The 20681-nt window shown below is 51.9% G+C and overlaps 1 protein-coding gene and 1 long non-coding RNA gene across 5 annotated transcripts in view; both read right to left on the bottom strand.

Moving 5' to 3' along the window:
• The window catches only part of SEMA4D (semaphorin 4D), a 170426-nt gene that overhangs the window by 94209 nt on the left and 55536 nt on the right, over positions 1 to 20681 (bottom strand). The window lies entirely within an intron of this gene.
• LOC143665756 (uncharacterized) lies at positions 7257 to 18453 on the bottom strand. The gene is made up of 3 exons (XR_013167214.1): positions 12715 to 18453; positions 10306 to 10342; positions 7257 to 9708 (listed from the first exon to the last, which is right to left on the bottom strand). It is a non-coding gene; the product is annotated as an uncharacterized LOC143665756 (long non-coding RNA).

The following is a 20681-nucleotide window of genomic DNA, read 5'->3' as shown; positions in this document are numbered from 1 at the left end:
ACTCCCTAGTACTATTTTAATTTCTTACCTTAAACCTGCGTGGTTTGAATAAAAATATTCCTTAATCTGATATCAAAAGTAGGATATAACAATTGCAGAAAATTTGAAAAACTCAGAAAAGACTAGAAAAGAAAACATTGTCGATTATCTCAGAGAAAATAAAAATAGACTATGACAACCATGAAAATATTATTCCCTTTTCTGTATTTCCAGATGGAAATTCACCAAACAGATTAAACCAAACTGAACCTTTTTTAAGAATGGCAAGCAGATTCATATACATTTCTGGCCATTCTCACATTTTGTTGGAATTGCTTGATCTAAGGAACACTGACGCAGGAAACCATTTGTTCAACAGTGGCTTCTTGAGGCTATGTCACATGTGCCAGGCAGTGAAGCTGTGACAGTGCCGACAAATAAGACGGAATCCTAGCAGCACCCACAGTACACACAGCAGTTGAAAAGACACCTGTGCCTGATCTCCCCATGCCACCCGCGGTCAACAAGACCAGAGATCTAGAAGTTCAAGAAAGAGCCTGGAACCTGCAAATTCTCTAGTTGGGCAGGAGCCTGTGTGCTACAAGGGGTGGAGGGTGGGCTTATCAGTAGGTGGTGACCAGGAACCTATTCTCACAGCATGCTGAAAGTGGCATTTGCAGAGGTTCACCCACCACAGGCAGGGGAGAGCGAGACAAAGCCCCATGGGGATTCTGCCTCCTTACTCTTAGGCAGAGGACTGACAGAGGCTTAGGACTTTTCATCTCTGGCACCAAAAGGTTTGCTTCCTTTTATGTGGAAACAATCACTCCTCATTTCCATGATTCATTTTCATTTGACTTTCTTCTACATTTTTCCAGTCAGTTGAGCTAAAGCCATTTGGGGTGGGGGTGGGAGATTTGCTCTATAACACAGTCAAGGCATCCAACGTAAGCATTTTTCATATGTCTTTAAAACCAATCGGATGTTTGGGTTGCATTCTGATTTTTCCTTCCCGTAGCAGGGATCAGTAGTACCAGGTTCAGGTTCCAGCTCTGCCCTGACCAGCTGTGAGACCCCCAACAGGCTACTCCACCAACCTCTCAGCTACTCTACTCACCTCAGCTACTCCTCTGAAAAGAATACCCCTCGGAGGGTGAGACAGTGTGAATAAGGATTTGTAATGCACACATGCAGTTGAGTGAGTGCACGTAGGAAGCCAACCTACCCCCTTGTAGCACACCCATGCTATGAAACGGAAAGGTCACACTGGAACAAACTGTAACGAGCAGAGGGAAAAGCTGTTTTTCTTAGGCCATGCTGGAATAGACCAGAGGCCTGGGCTTGGCAGGGCTTTACTTACTGGGCAGCATCGGTAGGACATGTTAGATCCTCCATATTCTCCAACACTGTGATTTACACCTCATCAGAAAGTTTCCTTTCTAAGAGCTGGAGCCATGCATGACACGAGCTTCGACTACTTCACTCGCCCAAGTCAACGAGAGCAGGGAATGTTTAAATCTGAGATGGCTCCTCCAGCTCAAAACACGATCAAGCCCTTCTTTCATAAGCCCCCTTTCCCTCGATCTGCTGTACTGAAAGCTGTTCTGTTCTCTCTATTCCCAAAACGTGGGGTGGGCAGGCCTCGGGTCAGTTCTAGGCCCGTCTGCCTGGCTTCCATCTCCTACGACTGCCTGGAAAGGTGGGTCTGCAGGACACAAACACAGAGCCCCTGCTGGGTGGAGCCTGGACCAGCTGCTCTTTGGACGACTGAGTCCTCTATCTCTTCCTCCTGGAAGGGCCTGGGGCTGGGACCGGAATTCCAGGCCTGCCCCCTTGAATCCCCCTTCTCTAAGCCTGGGCAGCACAGCCCCAAGTACCATCTTCCTCCCGCTCATACCTAATTGGTGGCATCAACTCCTCCTGCCATCTCATCACCCCTCCTCCCGGCCACCTCGAGGTGGGATGTACTCTTCCTGGAAGCCCGCCCGTCTTAAGCCTCCCACAGTTGCATCAGCCTGCACACTGCCGCTGCACTGCTTACTGAGGGGCAGCTGGCAGCAGCATATCCCCTTAAAAACCTCCTATTTCTCACCATGGCTTATGGAATGAGCTCCCCAGGCCCTGACTGAGCAGCCTCAGACCACATCCTACAATTTGCTAGATCCACGCTGCCCTAGCCCTCTACAGAGCTTAGAAAATAACCGAAGCCTGGACCCTGCTTTCATGTCCTTACAGAAGCCCCAGTCACCTGACACATGGCAGCCAGGCTTGAGAACCGGCATTTCAGCCACCCTCCCCCACCCAACCTTCAGCCTCTCCCCAGATGCCATCTGGGTGCTTCTCGCCTCCAGGCCTTGGCCAGCGCCATGCTGCCACCAGGGGCATGTGCTCCCGTCCCCTGCCACAGTCCGTGGCTCGGCTCACGGCACCAGGGCAACCACAAACCCAGCCCTCTACCAAACAGAAGGCTGGCTTAGCAGGGCTCTACTTCCTGAGCGTGGACAGGACCTGTAAGTGGGAAGACTCGTTCACAACCCACCAAAAGGGGAGGGCAAGGAAGTGAGCACGCGGCAGAGCAAAGTCGGGCCCCCCCACGAGGGCGCAGCTTCCCTTATGTTGCACCCACCACCCTGCGTGCCTGCAGAGTTCTCCAAGGGGCGTGCTACTGCCCTGCTCACCCCACTCTCGTTTGCACCCTCCCTGCTGGGTGCACATCAAGGAGACTCAATAAACACCTGATGGTTGAACAATACCCCCCCCACACACACAACCTACCGTGGGCAAAGGAGCTCAGGCCACAGAGGGTCACTACTCCGTGCACCGAAGTGGGGGATGCGGGCAGTAAAGGCTCAACCTCGCAGGCCCCCTGCCACCTCTGGGAGCAGCCATCCTGCACCAGCAGCCTGCCCTGGCGGATCCCTCCGGCATCCTGGTGACACAGGTTTTATGGCACTTTTGCTGGCAAGAAGCAGGCTCGTAAAAAGGCCACGAGTGGCCTTTTGAGCCACTATTCCAGATGAACCCCACCAGGGTCTTTAAATGACCTCCCAGTCCTTGCAGCACATCCCCCCAGTCTCCGGAACTATCCATCACTCAGCCTAATGGAGTGCGAGCCAGACGGCAGGAAGGGCTACAAAATACTCTCTCTGCAGCTCTGGGGACACTGCAAAAGCTTCTTCTCTCTAATTGGGTTTGGAACTGATGCTCCCTGTGGTTCCTGAGCTGGCAGCTCCCAACCTCTCATCTCCACAGCATCGGGACAGAGACAAAGGCACCTCTGGACTCCGGCACGCCCTCCAGAAATACAGGCATCTCTTCTTCTCCATCTGGGGGCTGTGAAGACCCCTTTAGAATCCAAACTGTAGATAATCTGCCCAGAACAGTCTGGAGTCCCGAGTGGTTTGCACAGGCTGTGGTTCAGGACAAGGGTCTAGCTGCCAGGGAAGGGCCCCACTCCCAGAGCTGCTCAGCGTCCCCCAAAAGGTGCCGGTCAAGGGAGGCACATCTGGGTGTCACCAGGGGGCTGGACATTCCAACTGGGGAGCCTCATGCCCCTGCTGCTCCTACCTGGTTCCTGCCGCCCCACCCAGTCCTTGCTGCCCCCACCCCATCCCTGCTGCCCTCTCCACCCCTGCTGCCCCCACCCCATCCCTGCTGCCCTCTCCACCCCTGCTGCCCCCACCCCATCCCTGCTGCCCACCCCCGCTCCTGCTGCCCCCACCCCATCCTTGTTGCCCCACCCCCGCCCCTGCTGCCCCCCCTGTCCCAGCCGTGCAACGAGAGCAGAGGGCGGCGGCAGACTTTGGAGCCTCAGAACAAGTCCAGGCCCGAGCTGGGGCTTCTTTTTTTTTTATATCTCCTCCACCCACAAAATGCCACTCTCTCTGCTTTCATCTTTCGTGATTCTTCAAAAATATCTCCAGCAAAATTACAAAGTTGGGTCATCTCGACCACAGGTTGCAGTCAAAATCAAATCGGCCCAGGGCTGAGTCAACAAAAAGCTCTCTCCCTTGAAATCTGAACTCCCTTCTTAGGACTCGGCCTGCTTAACAAAACCCATCAGGGAATCCACACGCTCCTGACAAAGCGAGGTGAAGGCCCCAGCTTAGCCTCACTCCTCACGTGAGACAAAAAGACATCCACCACTGGATAATGTCACGCTGCCAATTCCGCTTTTATTAATAAATGCTTTACTGTCTCATGCCTACAAGATGCAGCCAATAACCTTCTGCTTTGATTCTCTGGCTTTTTCATCTCTTGGAGAACCATCAAATTCCACCCTCACCCTTGGGATCAGTGTCAGCTGCAACCCACAGCAAAGCGCATTATCTTTGAGACTCCATCATTTCTTAACCATATTCAACACTATAATAACCCCCCCATTTGCAGCAGACTGCGTGGTCTCTGTGTGCAGTGGTGGACTAGCTTGAAAAAGCTAGCGTGGGAAGAAAAGAAAAGCTGTTGTAGAACCACGCCTGGGGCCTAAGACCTGACACGCAACTGGGTTTCTTCTCTACCACTAAGATACTTACCACACAGCTGTTTACAAGTTTAAGGCCAGAATTTCAGTAACTTTCTGGTTTCTAAATAACCAGCGAAGGCACACGTCAACATAACTACACTAATGAGTAACCTTCTAGGGAAATGCGAAATGGTTGTGGACACTGCTGGGGGCTGAACCTTGTTCCCCACAAAAGGCAGGTTCAGGTCCCTACCTCTCATCCCGTGGATGTGAACTCATGTGTTAACAGGACCTCTGAAGACGTTAGTTAAGGTGCATACAAACTAAGCAAAACTAGGCCTTAATCCAAAATGGGGAAGTCCTTATAAACAAAGGAAACGGGACCCAGAAAGAATAAGCCAGAGGAACAGCCAGAAGATGGAAGTCAACAGAACTCAGAAGAAAGGAGAAGATGCCACCATGTGCATTGCCATGTGACGGAAAAGCCAAGGAACCCCAAAGATCGTCAGCCAGCCAGAAGACACTGATCCTGGGAGGAAGAAGCAGATCTTCTCATCTCTGAAATTGTGAGCCAATAAATTCCTGTCGTTGAGCCAATCCAATGTATGGTATTTGTCTCAGCGTGCCATATTGGATTAGAGGTCAATTCCCCCATAACTTTTCATTATAGTTCAAAGGAGTTGATGCTCTTTATTCCTCCTCACCTCACCTCCCTTCAGATGCTGCCAACCCAGACAGAGGGTGGCTCCTCAACTTTCTCCTCGAAGTTCCCAAGTAGGGGAAAAACCTCACATGATACAGTCACAATGCAGAGGCCTTCCAGTTTGTCTGATTTCAAATGGCCACAGCCGCTTCTGAGAAGGTCGCGTCCAGATGGAAGGCAGAATTTATTCTAAAGGTCTGGGGTAAGACGGCCCTATCAGAAAGAAGAAACACCTGCATCTGGAAAGATGGCCCAAAGGTGCTCCAGGGCTCCCCTCACTGAGAACCATTTCTATGCTCCTTGGCATGAAACGAAGCCTAAGTAGTAATGACCCATCTGCAGTCATCAAGTGTACCCCCAATTCCAGGGATTCACTCTGGAGCTTCCAGGCAGAGGAAAAAGAGCCTCATCCACACGTCACAAGCCACTGCTCACTGGAACCCCAATCCCAGAACCCTCAGATCTGCTCCCAGACAATGAGACTCTGCACAGGAAATTCAGCCGGGGCCTGCGTGCCCAAGAGCTTGAGACTGAGACTTCAAGACATCTTGCATTTCTAGCCCAGCCAGAGGCCATGATAGTGGAGAGATGCTTCCCTTCTCTGAAATGACTCTCACCTACCAGGCTGTCTGCAGCCCTGGGTAACTTCCAGATGACTCAGAACAGGCAAGAGGCTCAGCGGGTCCCACATGGGGACGAGCTGGTGAGTCACTGTCAGCCAACGCCAAGTCATACAGTCATTACCCAGGACCTGAGAGCTCTGGGGACGCAGTTAACTGACCACTTGTTCCTCTCTGTTAAAGCTCAGGAAGGATTCACTTTTCCTTCTCAGGAATAACTGGGCTGGCCATTAGGGTCTGTCTAGGGTACTGGGAATGAAGCCTGAACAAGAGTCAGAGTTGCCTCCAGATGCCTCACTTCGAGTTATTGGCATCAACCTGCACAATTCACAAAAATCAAACTCAACTGAAAAAAAAATCCAAAAAATAAGTTCAAGAGCATTCTTAAACCATGCTAAGCTCCGCTGTCCATCCCCACCCAGAACTGTAACTAGCAGCTGACTTCAAGGGCCCTTCGGCCTCTGGTCATTGCTTTAGGACACATCTTGGCAGCGAACAGCCCAGACTCCTGCTTCCTGATAGCACAAAAGGCTGGCCAACGTGGGCCATGGCTCATGGCTGCTAAAGAAAACGCACCCACAACAAACTCCCCTACTCCGCAAAATGCTAAACAACAACCAGGCACCATCCTATTCAACTTCTTCCAACGTTCCCGGGGTGGGGGTGGGGGGGGGGGGGGCAAGGATATGGGCAACCAGAATTGGAGGGGTGAGCCCAAACATGGTTTCCAAATCAGCACTAGCAGACGGAAAGGGGTTCAACTGTGAAACACTCAGGAGTGATTTTTCAGTAGTTCATATACTCTTTTGAGTAGGAGACACACATATTTAGAGGCAGAGAAGGGCCTACTTCCGACACTTCCTTCAGTAACAGCAGCCCCAGGCTCAAGCGAGTTCCCTATGGATCTTGCCCACAAAGAAGCAGCCTGAGAAATGTGGGGTTCAGGTTTTTGTGGTCAGGCCTGGGAGGTTCCTGTCCAGCTGGGGTCGCTAATGACTGTCCACCCCCAAGGAGCGTCCCCCTGAAAAATTCCTGCTTCACTGCAGAACAACCGAGCAAACAAGGGGTGGGGTCACTGATGAATTTTGGGGGGGTTCTGGCTAGAGAATGCATTTCACCTCACAGAGTGGACCAGCACACAGTGGGGGTGCTCAGGGGGTGGGCAGTGCCCCAGGTGGGCTGACGCAAGCCTTTCACCTTAGAGAAATGTGGTCACCGTGCTGCACCCAGGACCCCTTACCTCACCCTGGAAAGTCTGCTGGTGGGTTTCACAAGTGTGCGTTCCCTCCGCCCACTGACCTGGTCACACGCAGTCTAAAAATCACAAGGCACGTAGGCCCCCAAGAAATGTTGCTGTTTCCCACACAGTCACTGCCTCACCATCTTGTTTGCAACGGGTTCCAGGTACAGCTTCAGTCCTGCCCCAGTCTCAGTGCACACTGCTTCTCTCTAGGCTGCAACCTCACGCCCACCCCGCCCACCCGAACAGGAGACTGTGCATGCCAGTGCAGAGAGGGACATGGCGGGTGGGCGGGCGCCAAGAGTCACGTGAAGACAAGGAAGGGGCTTCGTGTCTGAGGCCACAGGAGCCAGCTCCAGCCACAGCCCAAGAAGCGCCCAGACCAGCAGGGGCAGAGGCCATTTCCAGCACACGGTGAGGAAAAGCAGGAGTGCTGGTTGTACGTTATTCCTCTCACCAACCCTCCATCATGATTCAGACACAGTCCTCAGTGCTTTAGAATCCTCAACCCACTTAATGCTAAGCAGGCTGGGTTGCAGCAGCAGAACTCGAATCCACAGCTGGGCCCTGGGAGCACGCTCCTGGCCCTCTGCCGTATGGGAGGCTGTTCCTCACGGGGCTGGCCAGAGTGGGGAGACGCCATCAAGGAGGCCAAGAAATTAGGACTCTGAGCATAGGCTGGCACAGGGAAACACACAGGAAAAGCAGAACACTCCTGTCCTCCTTGGTTTCGACCCTGTTAGCAGCTCAGGGCCTGGCCCCTCATGACTCCCTAATGGTCTCAGGAGACCCCCTCACAGCACCCTGAACTCTCAGTGACCTTCTCAAGAGGCCAGGAAGCTCAAGTGCAAGCTCTGGGAAACTGGACAGGATAGAGAGAGGACTGACAAGGGCCCCTGGGGGGATGGGGGGAATTGAGTCTTCTATACCCACAGGCTTGTCCTTGAATCACATGTTTCCAAGGTGGCTTACATCCTTAGATGTTGACAGCCAAGTAAAGCCACCTTTCTCCTTCCCCAAATGACACTCATCACAGGAAAGCTCAGCCTTCCATGGAGCAGCCCAGGCACTGCCTGGAAAGCCAGTTTTGAGCTCCTCCAGTCACTCACCAAGACCTGTTCCATCCCAGTGGCCACTTCCTCACTGTCTCATTGCCAGGAGTCCCTTAGACTTAGCTCCACTTGACCTCTGTAAAAGGGGAAGCAGGTGACATTTGGGAAGGCATCAGCTTCCACACTGCAGCAAGAGCCCTTCTGTGGCAGGGAGAGATGGGCTGGGAAAAAGAGTCTGATGATGACAACGACAATGACGAAAATAACACAGCTGCCATATGCTGAGCACAGAGTGCAGAGCGCGTGCCAGGTACAGGCTGACTCCTCACGGGAAACCATCATCATTGTTTCTATTTTGCAAATCAGGAAACTGAGGGTTGGAAACCTTCTAGAAGGCAGTGTTCAGGGCAGAAGCAGGGTCAGTACTTGGTGTCTGATCCTGAGCCTGGAAAGACAAATTTTCCCCATCTCTTATGTCAGAGAATGTAACCCAGATGTGACCAGACCAAGTTATCAGATACATCTGGGCTTTACATATGCTCATTTAAATCCATTTTCTTTATCACTGTCCTGCTCAAATTTGTTTCAAGTAGGAGTGGTGTGGGCACTTGATGAAAAACAGATCCATGTACCCCAACCAATGCCAGCTGCATTGGATTTCCCAGATTATTCAGATCTGGGCCATCCAGGAAGTGTGAGAAACATGATTTTCCAAACAAATGCAGATTGCTAATTAGATTATGCTAGCATTTTTAATGCTTTTTTTCAAAAGCATAACAAGGAAATAAAGTCAGTCACAAAATGAAGTTCACACACTGAATTAAGAGTGAATGGCTATCAGCCCTGATGACCAAGGCTCAAAGGTTTCTGTTCAATGTCAAATTGATTCAAACAAGGGGATTCTGAAAAACTCAAATAACTCTAAAACTTCATGAAACACTCTTTGAACTATAAAACTCAGAGTGTCCAAAACCGGATTCAGAGAATCATCAAAGGGCTAGCTTTCCAAGAGGAAAAGGTCACATTAACCTGCCCAAACATGTATGCTCCAGGCTTGGAACAGAATCATGCTCAAAATGTCCCCAGACTGCAGAAGGTTCCAGAAACATTTCAGCCACAGAGAGAAGAGATTATTTGGCACCTGCCCAGAACTTGGTGTCCCCCTGAGACCCAACCCCCAGGAGCCATCGCTCCTCTATACCAAAAGCTAAATAGCATCAGCACTGGACAGATCCCACCCCACTCTGCCTGAATTGAGAGCAGACGATACTGCAGCCCAGGAGGGCTGCATGCACCCTGTTCTAGTTTGCCAGCTGCTGGAATGCAACACACCAGAGACGGATTGGCTTTTAATAAAAGGGGATTTATTTTTGTTAGTTCTTCAGAGGAAAGGCAGCTAACTTTCATCTGAGGTTTTTACTTACGTGGGAAGGCTCAGGGTAATCTCTGCTGGCCTTCTCTCCAGGCCTCTGGGTTCCAACAACTTTCCCTGGGGTGATTCCTTTCTGCATCTCCAAAGGCCTGGGCTGAGCTGCGAGTGCTGAGATGAGGAATGCTGAGCTGCTTGGGCTGTGCTATGTTGAGTCTCTCATTTAAGCACCAGCCAACTAAATCAAATGTCATTCATTGCAGCAGACACGCCTCCTAGCCGACTGCAGATGTAATTAGCAACAGATGAGGTTCACATACCACTGGCTCATGTCCGCAGCAACAAAACTAGGTGCCTTCACCTGGCCAAGTTGACAACTGAATCTAACTACCACACCCCTCAATTTTCAGGCAGAAACTATTTTACCAGGACCACTTCTCAGAGGGTGGGTGTGAGCTACTGCCCTGCTGAGAAGACCCCCAGCCCGAGCATAAGCCAGCACGGGAAGCAGCAGGGTGGAGAGGTGCCAAGGCCACACCTTCTCTGGCAGAGACAAGGACCATCCCTTTGACTGATCCGTGCTTTCTGGAGAGGAACTCTGCAAGCTGTGACATGCATACTTCCTTTGACTCAGCAATCACACAAGTGCAAAAAGATGCCAGCTGAGGAATATTCATCACCACATTGCTTTAACAGTAAGCATGGTGGTCTAATGTCCACCCATCAGGAAAGGGTTAAACAAATAATAATACGTGTGGTGGTTTGAAACTGGGCACACCCCAGAAAAGTATGTCCTTAAAGTTCACCTGTTCCTGCGGGTGTGGACTCACTATAAATTAGGACCTCTGGATGAGGCTACCTCCGTGAAGATGTGACCCACCTCACTCAGGATGGGTCTTAATCCTCTTCCTAGAGTCCTTTATAAATGGAATGAACAGAGAGAGAGGAGAGAGAGAGAGAGAGAAAGCCACTGAACCAAGACACTAACGTCAAAGAAACCCAGAAGAAAAGGGTGAGACCAGGAGGCGCCACCACCCGCCCGGCCATGTGGCAGAAGAGCCCAGGATCGCCAGCAGCTGGGCTTTGGGAAGAAAGCACTGCCTGAATGATGTCTTGATTCGGACATTTTCACAGCCTCAAACTGTAAGCTAATAAATCCCCACTGCTTTAAGCTAATTAATTTCATGGTACTGCTTCGGGCAGCCTAGGAAACTTAAACAGTACAGGAGCATAGTCTGAGATGTCACTCCAAACTATGTAAGTCAATGTTCATTGATAAGTACAGATGAACAGAAGTTATTATTAAATGATAAAAAGGAGACTATAAAATAGTTCTCAAACACAAGTTCCCTTAGGTAAGAAATAGTTCTGAAAGTGCATTCTCAGGATACCATTCTTGGGCCAGGCATGCTGTCCCAAGCACCTTCCCAGGTTAACTCCTTAGCCAGCACAGGGCACAGTGAGGTCAGGGGTCACCGAGGTCCCAGGGCACGTGGGTGGCAGAGCCAGGGAGAGCCTGGGCCATCTGGCTGTGACCCCTACCTGTACAAACTGGTGGGAGGCCAAAAACTACAGCAGTGCTTCATTCTGGATAGGGGGATTTCAGATGCATTTTTTAATGTCTTCTTTGAACTTATACTATATCTGTCAAGTTTTTTGTATTGTTTTTCAGTGTGTTCTTACAAAAATAATTCTGTCATTTCCTACAATAGCAGTGTCCCCTGGACTCTCTCCTGCGCTCTCCCCATTGTACTAGTTTGCTCCCCACGGTGTCACCCCACAGCAAAGGGGAAGGCAGCCCTGAATCCACTGGAGAGCGCATTCCTGCAGTCTTTAAGAACCCGTTCTCAGCCTTTTGGCAAGCCTCTGATCTGCATTTTCAAAAGCCCCAAGACAACCTCTTTAATCCAAGTCATGCCCCATCTCCCTTGTGTCCCTTTCTCACTTTACCATCATATTTTGTGCTCCTCTCTTCCATCTGACCTACCCACGGGTCCACCTAAGAGAGGCAGAAAAATAACAGAATTGTACTTAGGCTGGCCCCTGGGCCCACCCTCTCCAGCTGAGTTACTTAACCTCTCTGTGGCCTGTAAACTGCTGCTGCCTCGAAAGCCGTGTGAATGATTTAAGAGGCCATTTGGCCCAACAAATGTTAACTACTACTGTTCATGATATATTATAAAAGCTTATTACTGCCTCATGACTTGGGTTATTTAGTAAGCCTTTATCTCAAACTTCAAATTGCGGTAGCAGCTCCTCACCACTCCAAGTGCAACGGCCTTAAAAATAAACTTAAATTAAAAATGACACCTCTCCCCCAAGTTTTGGACGTGACTCCTTCTACAATGACTTTTCCCCAAGCAAGCTGATCAGAGAGGGGCTAAGGAGAGCAGACTCATCTACACACCTCCTGAAGGCTTGAGATAAAGCCCTCCAACCCTCGTGTCTTGTCCTAGAAGATGCTACACTGCAGGCTGGCATCTGCTAAACCGGTGATCAGCCCACAATCAGTGTGGCTGACATAATGCCGACTCATTCAGAGCAACTTGCTATCGGATCAGCGTTCAGAATCACCTCGGAGAGATCTAACCTTTCTACCTCAAAGCAGAATAACAATATCCAGGGAGGGTCTGAGCCCGTGGGCCTCCTTGGCCGCTCTACAGCCCACTCAGCATCCCCAGCCACCTGGGAGGTGAGGCCCCAGGGAGAGGGAGTGCCAGCCGTCTCAGACACATGCATTCACGAGGTCACCACCTCCTTAATTCAACTCCCTAAAAAATGTGGTCATTGAGATGAGCCAGCCTTGGCCCTGGACAAGGCAGCTGAAGCAGAACAGCCTTTGCCACAATGCGTTTACCAGACACACAGAAAACAAAACCTAGCGTCATATGACTTGGGCAAGCAGACATCTGATGTCGGCCTCCAGTTATCTTAAGTTTTAAGACGAGCCAAATCTTGGCCTGGGATTAACAGTAATACCTTTTACCGAGTCCACCCAGAGTGCTGCAGTGCTGGCTCCGCTCACTTGCCTGGCTCCTTGTGCAGAGGTTGCCCCTGCCGCATGAGCAGGTGGGGCCACAGGCCTGATGCTAGCCCTGCCACTGACCCTTGCCCCACCCCCAGCTTCAGGAAACTTCTGGAATTGACGGCAGCGAAAGATGCCAGTTGCCTTCCAGGGCTAAGACTCACTCTCCCTGTTTCTGGTTTGCTAAAGCTGATGAAATGCAACGCACAGAAAAATATACTCTACTGGCTTTTACAATGGGGATTTATTATCTTACAAGCTTACAGTTCACAGGCTGTGAAAATGTCCAGATCAAGGCATCAGAAGGACGATTCCTGGGCTCTGAAGACAGCCTGCCAGCATCTGGGACTCCTCAGTCACACGGGAAGGCATATGCCGGCGTCTGCTGGTGTCTCCCTTCTCTGCTGGGTTTCACTGCTTTCAGCTTCTTCTTCAGTGGTTTCCTCTCTGGGCTTCTGTGTTTTTTATGGTCTTATAAAGGATCCGGTAAGAGGATTAAGACCCACCCTGAATGAGGTGGGTCACATCTTAAGTTAAGATCCTACTCACCAGAAGATCCTACTCACCATGGGTCCACACCCCCAGGAACAGATTCGCTTTAAGGACATGCTTTCCTGGGGTGCACAGCTCCAAACCACCACATTCCCCTATCAAGACTGCCCAGCCACAAACACCAGCTAACTCCCAAAAGAGATCTGAGGTCGGCTAGAACACAAATATTATACACTGCACAAATATGACCTGGACAAGTGAATAATACTCAGTGATCTGTCAGTTAAAAGGAAAAGAGAACTGATCATTTCACAGTGCTCACGACTTCTCGGGAAAGAGACTTTTTTCTCGGCATGGGATCGGGGAAGAATTTCTGATAGAATCTCCATCTAAAGTTATGGATCATACATGAGTTATATCAATATCAAGTACCTCTGGCAGAAACCATAACAGTTTTTCAAAGGCTTGCTCTTTCATTTCTGCTCCCCACCCCCAGACTCCCACATAACAGCCTAGAGCATTACGTTCAATTTCCCCCCAGAGATCACATTTTCTTCCCAAGATCAAGTTCAGGGTTCACAGCACTGCATTCCGCTGACCAACCTATAAGAACGGGTAGAAGGAATAGACTTTGGATTATCACCTAACCGTATACTTTTTCAGAAATGTTACACAGAACCAGACTGACATTCATAAAGGGGGGGGAACCCCACTAGCATCACTAATAGAAAGCAAACTTACTAACTCACAGATGCTGTACTGAAGTCCGTACTGCCATTCCCTCCCTAGAAATGCACGTGGGAAATGCATCTGCCCCAAAGTGCTGTGCCGTGGCCAGACCTTCCTCCTTTACCAGGACATAAAAGTCAGGTTCCAGCCTTGGTTCAGCACAACAGTATGCCACTACAGTCAAACTCCATGGAGTTGCCAACGAGCCGGACAGGCCCAGGAGAGGCCAGGCGAGGCGGAAGTTGGCGCTCACACCTATGGGTCCACCTGGGGTGGTTCTGTTGAATCCACAAGGCCTGTGTACCAATGCATAAACCCAACCCTGGGTCGCGGGCAAGAGCACACGGGCGTACACGGTCACAGCTCAACCCTCACTCCCCAACAGGACATACAAGGCCAAGGGACGTGGCGCAGAGTCCAGGGCTAGCTCTGGGAACAGTGAGGAGTCTAGAACATTCTGGGACAAGCACCGAGGTGGTCACTTCTAGCGAGGGCAGCAGCAGGAACGGAGGCTGGGAGTGGCTGAGCTGCTGTGGTGTCCAGGGGCCTGGGGAGTGTGGGGCGGCAGGAGCCCATTAGGCCATGACCGAGAAAAGCAGCAGCAGAGGGCACCTTCTGGGGTGAGAGTCTAGCCTCGGGGCAGTCCAGCGGGTACCAAAAGGCCAGGCCACACTCCCCATGCAACCAGGTCAAGGCAGGATGGGGATCACAAAAAGGACACCCCTAACACCAAAGCGCAGAGAAGCATCTGGAAGGCCACACCCAGCCCCGAAACCACCCACCGGCCCCCATGTGTACCTGCGGTCAAGCACAGACGGCTCAGATCATGCCTGGCAGCTGTCCACCACCTTGTTTTGCCGGGTACGCCACTTTCCACTTCCTGGGCAGGTCTAGCAGGAAATGCTGGGAAAGGCTTTCTTTAAACCCCATTCGCACCGCCTGCTCCACTCCCCGTCCGGGCCTGTGGCCGCACGCCCAGTCCCGAGCGCACGGATGCTACGGCCCCTTCCCTGTCGGGCCACCTGGGCCTGTCTTAGAGGGACGCTGTCTCAGAGCAGGATGCTCGCTGGCCGCACGGATGCTCCCATGCCGGGTGGTCCCCTGTTATTTCAATCCTGCTCTCCCTGCGAAGCTTGCAGAATTCCCACTTCCTCCTGAGCCACTGTAGCCCCTGAAGCCTTCGCCATCTAGACAGGGCTGCGTGTGGTACAGTCCTGGGACCCGCTGCAGATCCCCCGGGGACTGGGTGGAAAGGAACATTCTTGGATCTGCTGAGTCAGTGCCGGGGGTGAGGCCCGGCCAGCCAGGTTTTAACAAACCTCCCAAGGGATCCTCACACAGTGACGTCTGAAAACCAGCGGTCTCTGCGACGGACAGCTAAGAACGAACAAATAATGATCATTACTGAATCACTACACACCCGCTTTTCTCACTTTCTCACATGAAGTAAAAGAGCGGACAGGAAACACCTGAAATCACCAAACTGTAACCTAGTTGCCCGGATCTCCGATAATGACTGTATAACCTTTATCTTGTGATTGTAAAACCCTGGAGACTGGCCCACTTATACCGCCTTTTCCTGCTTTACAACTTCAGAGTCTTATGATCACAAAGAAACCCCCTAATGTTTATTAATGGAGGAACTTTGGGTCAGCTCAGAATTAACCCTCCCCAATTCCTAAACTATCTTACTAGTCAAAATCAGCATGTGATCAATCTGTGCATGCTCAATAACAATATCAGCTCCAACTTCGTCATCTAGAGCCACTGCATTTGTTTTCCTAAAGCCTGCCCATCTCTTGATACTCTAAAACTATCAGAATTACTGCAGTTTGGGGAGACAGCTTTCTAGGCCAATAGGCGATGTGATCTCCTGCTTCCTGCCCAGTAATAAATACTCTCTTTGAAACCCCAGTGTCCCAAGAATTGTTCATTTGAGAGCACCAGGCAGAGAATCCACTACTTTGTCTGGTAGCCTCTCGACAACCCAATTTCACACTACATGTGACACTTCCACTAATGCTGGGAAGCCGTTTCATTCACCTTGTCCAAACTCCTTGAAGGTACCTGTATTAGTTTCCGATTGCTGCTGTTAGGAATTATCACACATCGGTGGCCTAAAACAACACCCAGCTTTGTGGTTCGGGTGGTCAGAGGCCCAGCACTGGGCTCAGTGCCCTTCTGGAGAACCCATGTCCCTGCTTTTCCAGATACCAGAGGCTGCCCCAATTCCTGGGCCCAGGCTCCTTCCTCTGCAGCCAAACTCCCTTGCCCACTACGATTACACTGGGCCCCCAGATAATCCAGGATAAACTCCCCATCTCAAGCGCCTTAACTAATCCCACTCACAAAATCCCTTTACCAGAGAAGGTAGCATCACAGGTTCCAGGAATTGGGATGTGGACTCATTTGAGGGGCCCGAGTCAGCCTACCTGAGACGTCTTGCAGGGTGCAGCCAGGAACCCTTGAATGAAGCCTCCAAGGGCCAGGCAGGGGAAGGAAAAGGAGGAAGGAAGGTAGGCAGGACAGGGCAGCAGAGGGAGGACTGAGGTCCCCTCTAAAGAGGCAGCTGCACTTCGGGATGCGGCCCAGTGTAGGCACAACTCCCGCTTTTTGTCTACAAAAGCCATCAGCTTTTTTGTGATGCTGTAACTGAGAAATCAGGATTTAAGGGATGATTCTGATTAATGAATCACTGGATAGATTTTCTTTTTGCTTTCTGGTATACTGGAATAGACAGAGGAAAATACCCCCAAAATCTCTAGACGGTAACCCTGCAGCTTTGATCTCTGATAATGATTGCACAGCCTTTTATCTGCTGCTCCTGTGAGTGTAAAAACCCTGTGACTAATCTTCATTTGTACCCAGTTATCTAGTTTTCAACTTTAGAGTTCTGAAACCACTAAAAACAGCCCCTAATGTTTATTGATGAAGGGTCTCGGGTCAGCCCAGAGCTCACCCACCCCAAGTCCAAAGTTATCTTGATGACCGAGACACCAAAGTGGGCCCACCTGACATGCGCGGTAGCTTAGACTCTCACCTACACGTCACCTGGGCCTCATTATAATACTAAAGCCACGCCCAGCATCATATTAAGGCCGCAGCTTTCTTACATGTGTTCTGTGACTAAGCATGTCCTCCATCTCTCATGTTCAATAACCTGATCACCTCTGATCACATCACCTGGAACCACGGTGCTCATTTTCCTAAACCGGCCCACCTCTAATTCTATAAAACTATCAGAGTTACTGCAGTGCAGGCAGACAGATTCTGGGCCGTGAGGTCATCTCATCTTCTGCTGCACACCTAATAGGAAACTCTTCCTCTCTCTGAAACTCCAGTGTCTCAGGAATTGGTCATTTGAGCGGATCAGGCAAAAGAAGCCACTGCCTTTGTCCAGTACCAACGTCTCCCAGTTTTTAGATGCTGGGACATAAGTAATCATTCTCTTTTTAATACTAGGAAGGCCAAACAAAGGCTGCCAATGTAAGGGCTGAGAGAGCCAAGCTGAGAGCCGAGTCTGCCAGAACCTCCTCGCGGACAGGTCCCAGGCCTTCCAGTGGACACAGAGAGGACCTGCCTGGCAGTGGCCAGTGCCGCAGCTGGACAAACTCAATGGGATGTTGAGGATGGCATGACACAGAGGTCAGGGCTCAGAAAAGCCGTCTCAGGGGAAAATCTGTAGATAATATCAATTTGAAAAATCCTAGTGGAGGAAAATGCAATTTACCATTAAAAGGAACTGGGGAGTAACAAGGCAACCAGCACATTCCACTGGAATTTCCACTTGATCACTGTATTTCAGATGCAAATGTTATCCCAATTTTGGAAGGATTTACAAGCATTCCCCATTCACAGTCCCCATTCCTATGCAAATTCAAATCTGAGAACTCACCCTTCAAGGCTCCCAGAGCGTGCGTGTCTGTGGGAGGGGGAGGGTGCTAATTATTCCCCAATGTTTCTTTTTAGGACCTTCTTAAAGCTCTGCAGGCCTGTTAAGCAGGCACAGTGGCTTTTCCTGTCTGTGTTGAGCTCTCTGCCCCGCTCCCCAGGAAGCATGCTCCTCCTGGTTCTCTGACTTAGGTCCACAGATGCCCCCCGGAGGAGAAGCATTCTCACACACACGCTGCCCCGCGTGCACCCTGCTTCCTGGAACACTACGAGGTCGGTGTTCCAAGGAAGATCTTGAGAAAGAAATCCACACCCCCCCTTCAAGGCGGCGCCCTCGCAGCTGCAGTCAGCAGGTTTCACAAGGTCCGCCTAAGCCGCGCCTCGCCCTCCCCCGGGGCAGCCGGGGTCCAGGGAGGGCCACACCCGGGCCAAGACCTCTCAGGTCACAGCTCCGCTCCATCCGTCCACCGCGTAGCGCCCGCGGAGCGCAGGTACACACACCCGGGGAAGAATTACAAGCTGAATGCAATTAAAACAATAAAGGGACACGCCGCCATCCGGGGCACCGTGCCAAAGGACGCACAGACTCGGCAGCGGCTGTGAGGTGCTGCACCTGGAGACTCAGCTGTGCAAGGCACCGCGAGCCAGATGCCTCCAAACGCCAACAAAGCTCCGGGAATCGCCGGCTGGGCCCAGGCCCGACGTAGCGGCTTGTACACAGCCAGCCTTCCAAGCTCAGAAGTGGGAAACCCTGGGGCACATCCTAAGGAAGTCCACTCAGGCCAGCTTCTCCTCCAGTCTAAGGTTGGGGGACTCGGCGGGTCATGGGGATTGGAGTGGGGGGCGCCTCGGGGGTCTCTACATTAAAGGACCACCCACTCATTGGACTGACTCTCACACGACCCTTGGGAGAGTGAGAAATAAGAAAAACACAAGCCCGGAGAGCTGAGAGAATAAGAAAATGCTGGGTCTTTGGAGTTAAAACCCTAAAAAGCCAGGCCCCTGCTGCGGCTGCCACTGGCGGGGCCTTACCTGCGAGCCCCCTGGCGGGGGGGTGTCATCGGCCACTCAGGATTTTCTCTGGCGCAGCTGCCCCCTCCTCACGCAGGACCTGGGCCTGCCAAGGACGCATCTGCCCTATACGTGGTGGTTTCGGGGGTCCTTGGCGTGGGGGGCAGCTCGGGCTGGAGCCCAGGGGGATGCCACAACAAGGCGCCATTCAGCAGCCCGGGAGCGCGCGCTGCCCCCAGGAACCTCCTCTTCAGGTCCCCGCATGCAGGCCCTGGGACAAGCTGGCCCCCATTCTTCTCCCCGTCAATGGCAGGGCTGTTGGGGAATGTGGGGCTGATTGTGTGCCTGGGTGGGCCAGCACAGGGCTCGGCAGCATGCCCACCCGAGGCAGGGACAGAGGAAGAAGCAAGGGCTCCTGTCCTAGGGACCATGGGGAGGGCAGAGGGGGGCCCACGCCCAGGGCCAGGCCCCCAGCCCCCAAGGCCAGCATCCGAACAGGATGGGCTTACGCACACCAAGACAAGGACACACAGGCCGTGAAAGCACCGGCCATGCTCGGAGCCTCCCCACGGAGGAGCAGGGGGCCGGAGCTGAGGTCCCAGAGGGGGCAGGTGGGCATGCAAAGCCCAGCCCTCCCTGCACAGGCTGCAGGACCCAGGCACGCTGCTTGACTGCTCTAAGCCTCAGCGTCCATCCAACCTTGAAAACGGGGGTAAACCGAAGCACCCGGCTGCAGCACCACATGACACACAGCTGCACAAAAGGAAACTCACCCTCAGCACCTCCTCTTGCCAAGGTAGGCAAAGTGGAAACAAACCGGGAACCCCGAGTATGCAGCATGCTGGGAAAGGCAAGACTGTAGAGGCAGTACAATGATCAGGGGCTCGGCAGGGGGAGAAGGGAAAGGGGGGTGCACAGGTGGAGCCCGGGGCGTTTTTAGGGCAGGGAAATTACTCTATACAACATCATGCATGAGCCACACAGCTCCAAGGGCGCTAGCTACCGTCACCCTCTGACCTGAGCTACTAGTAATGCATCAAAGCGGATTCATCAGTTGTAACAAATGTCACACAAATGCAGGATGTTAAATTGTGTTTGAAGGGGTGGGGAGAGGGCAACAGCCTATGGGAACTCTGTTCCTATAAACTTAAAACTGCCCTAAAAAATAAAGTCTATTAAAAAAATAAACTGGCAAAACTGTCCTCTACCTCCTCTTTCACCAGCTGCAGGACCCAGCTCAGCCCCCCGACCCACCCTCCACCTGCCATCAGCATCCTCACACACGCAAGGGGCTTAAAACCAGCGACTTCCTACAAGGTACCCTCGGCGGGTGAGGGGTATTGGTGGAGCGTGGGAGCAGACAGCCCTGTGGGCAATCGTTCAGTTATTTTTATTACTCTGCACAAGATGGGGATCTGGTTTCCCTCTCCCCTTCAGCGTCTGCAAGGGAGTGGTTTTATCTGATGATTGCCCAACAGCGCCTTGATCACCCACGCCTGATGCCGAATGATCAAACAAGCGAGCGATAAGCGATGGGAAGCACGTGCCAGGCCAGCGCCAAGGCTCCCGGGTTCTAGAACAGTCTCCAAGACCAGAGGAGCGGGGGTGGGGTGGTGGTGGTGGGAGCCTGGACTCCCTCCACACCCTCCCCATCCCCATCCCAGACCAGATTGCCCAGGGCTGCCATCCTTCCTTAATGGTCTGCTGTGGCCTCCCCTCCAGCTGGAAGCCCCAGGCAGCTCTCACCCTGGCCGAGGGCAGGACACGGCAGCTGGGATGCAGCTGTGCACCGTGTTTGTCACCCACGCACCCAACAGGCGCTATCGGCCACAACCCAGTTCCTTGTGCACACAGGTCTCCAGTGGTGACCCACCAGGATGGAGGGAATGACACCTGCAGGTCCAGGTAACTGTCACGCCATTAAGTCTTGGAGCCTCTAGAATCAGTAAGCTACACGCTGGCTGGGCGCATTTTGCAGACAAAGCCACAGTGTCAGGAAGGTGCCAGGACCTGCCCCGGCCCAAAGCTTAGGGCACTGCCAGGGTTGGCTCCTGACACCTTTCACGTATTGTCAACCCTTGGCAAGTTTTCGATTCTTGCATTTTCCT

This window comes from Tamandua tetradactyla, chromosome 2, assembly GCF_023851605.1.
Source record: "Tamandua tetradactyla isolate mTamTet1 chromosome 2, mTamTet1.pri, whole genome shotgun sequence".
In the NCBI taxonomy this organism is placed as follows: domain Eukaryota; kingdom Metazoa; phylum Chordata; class Mammalia; order Pilosa; family Myrmecophagidae; genus Tamandua; species Tamandua tetradactyla.
The sequence above is the reverse complement of the archived record's forward strand: the minus strand, read 5'-3'. Positions and strand labels throughout refer to the sequence as shown.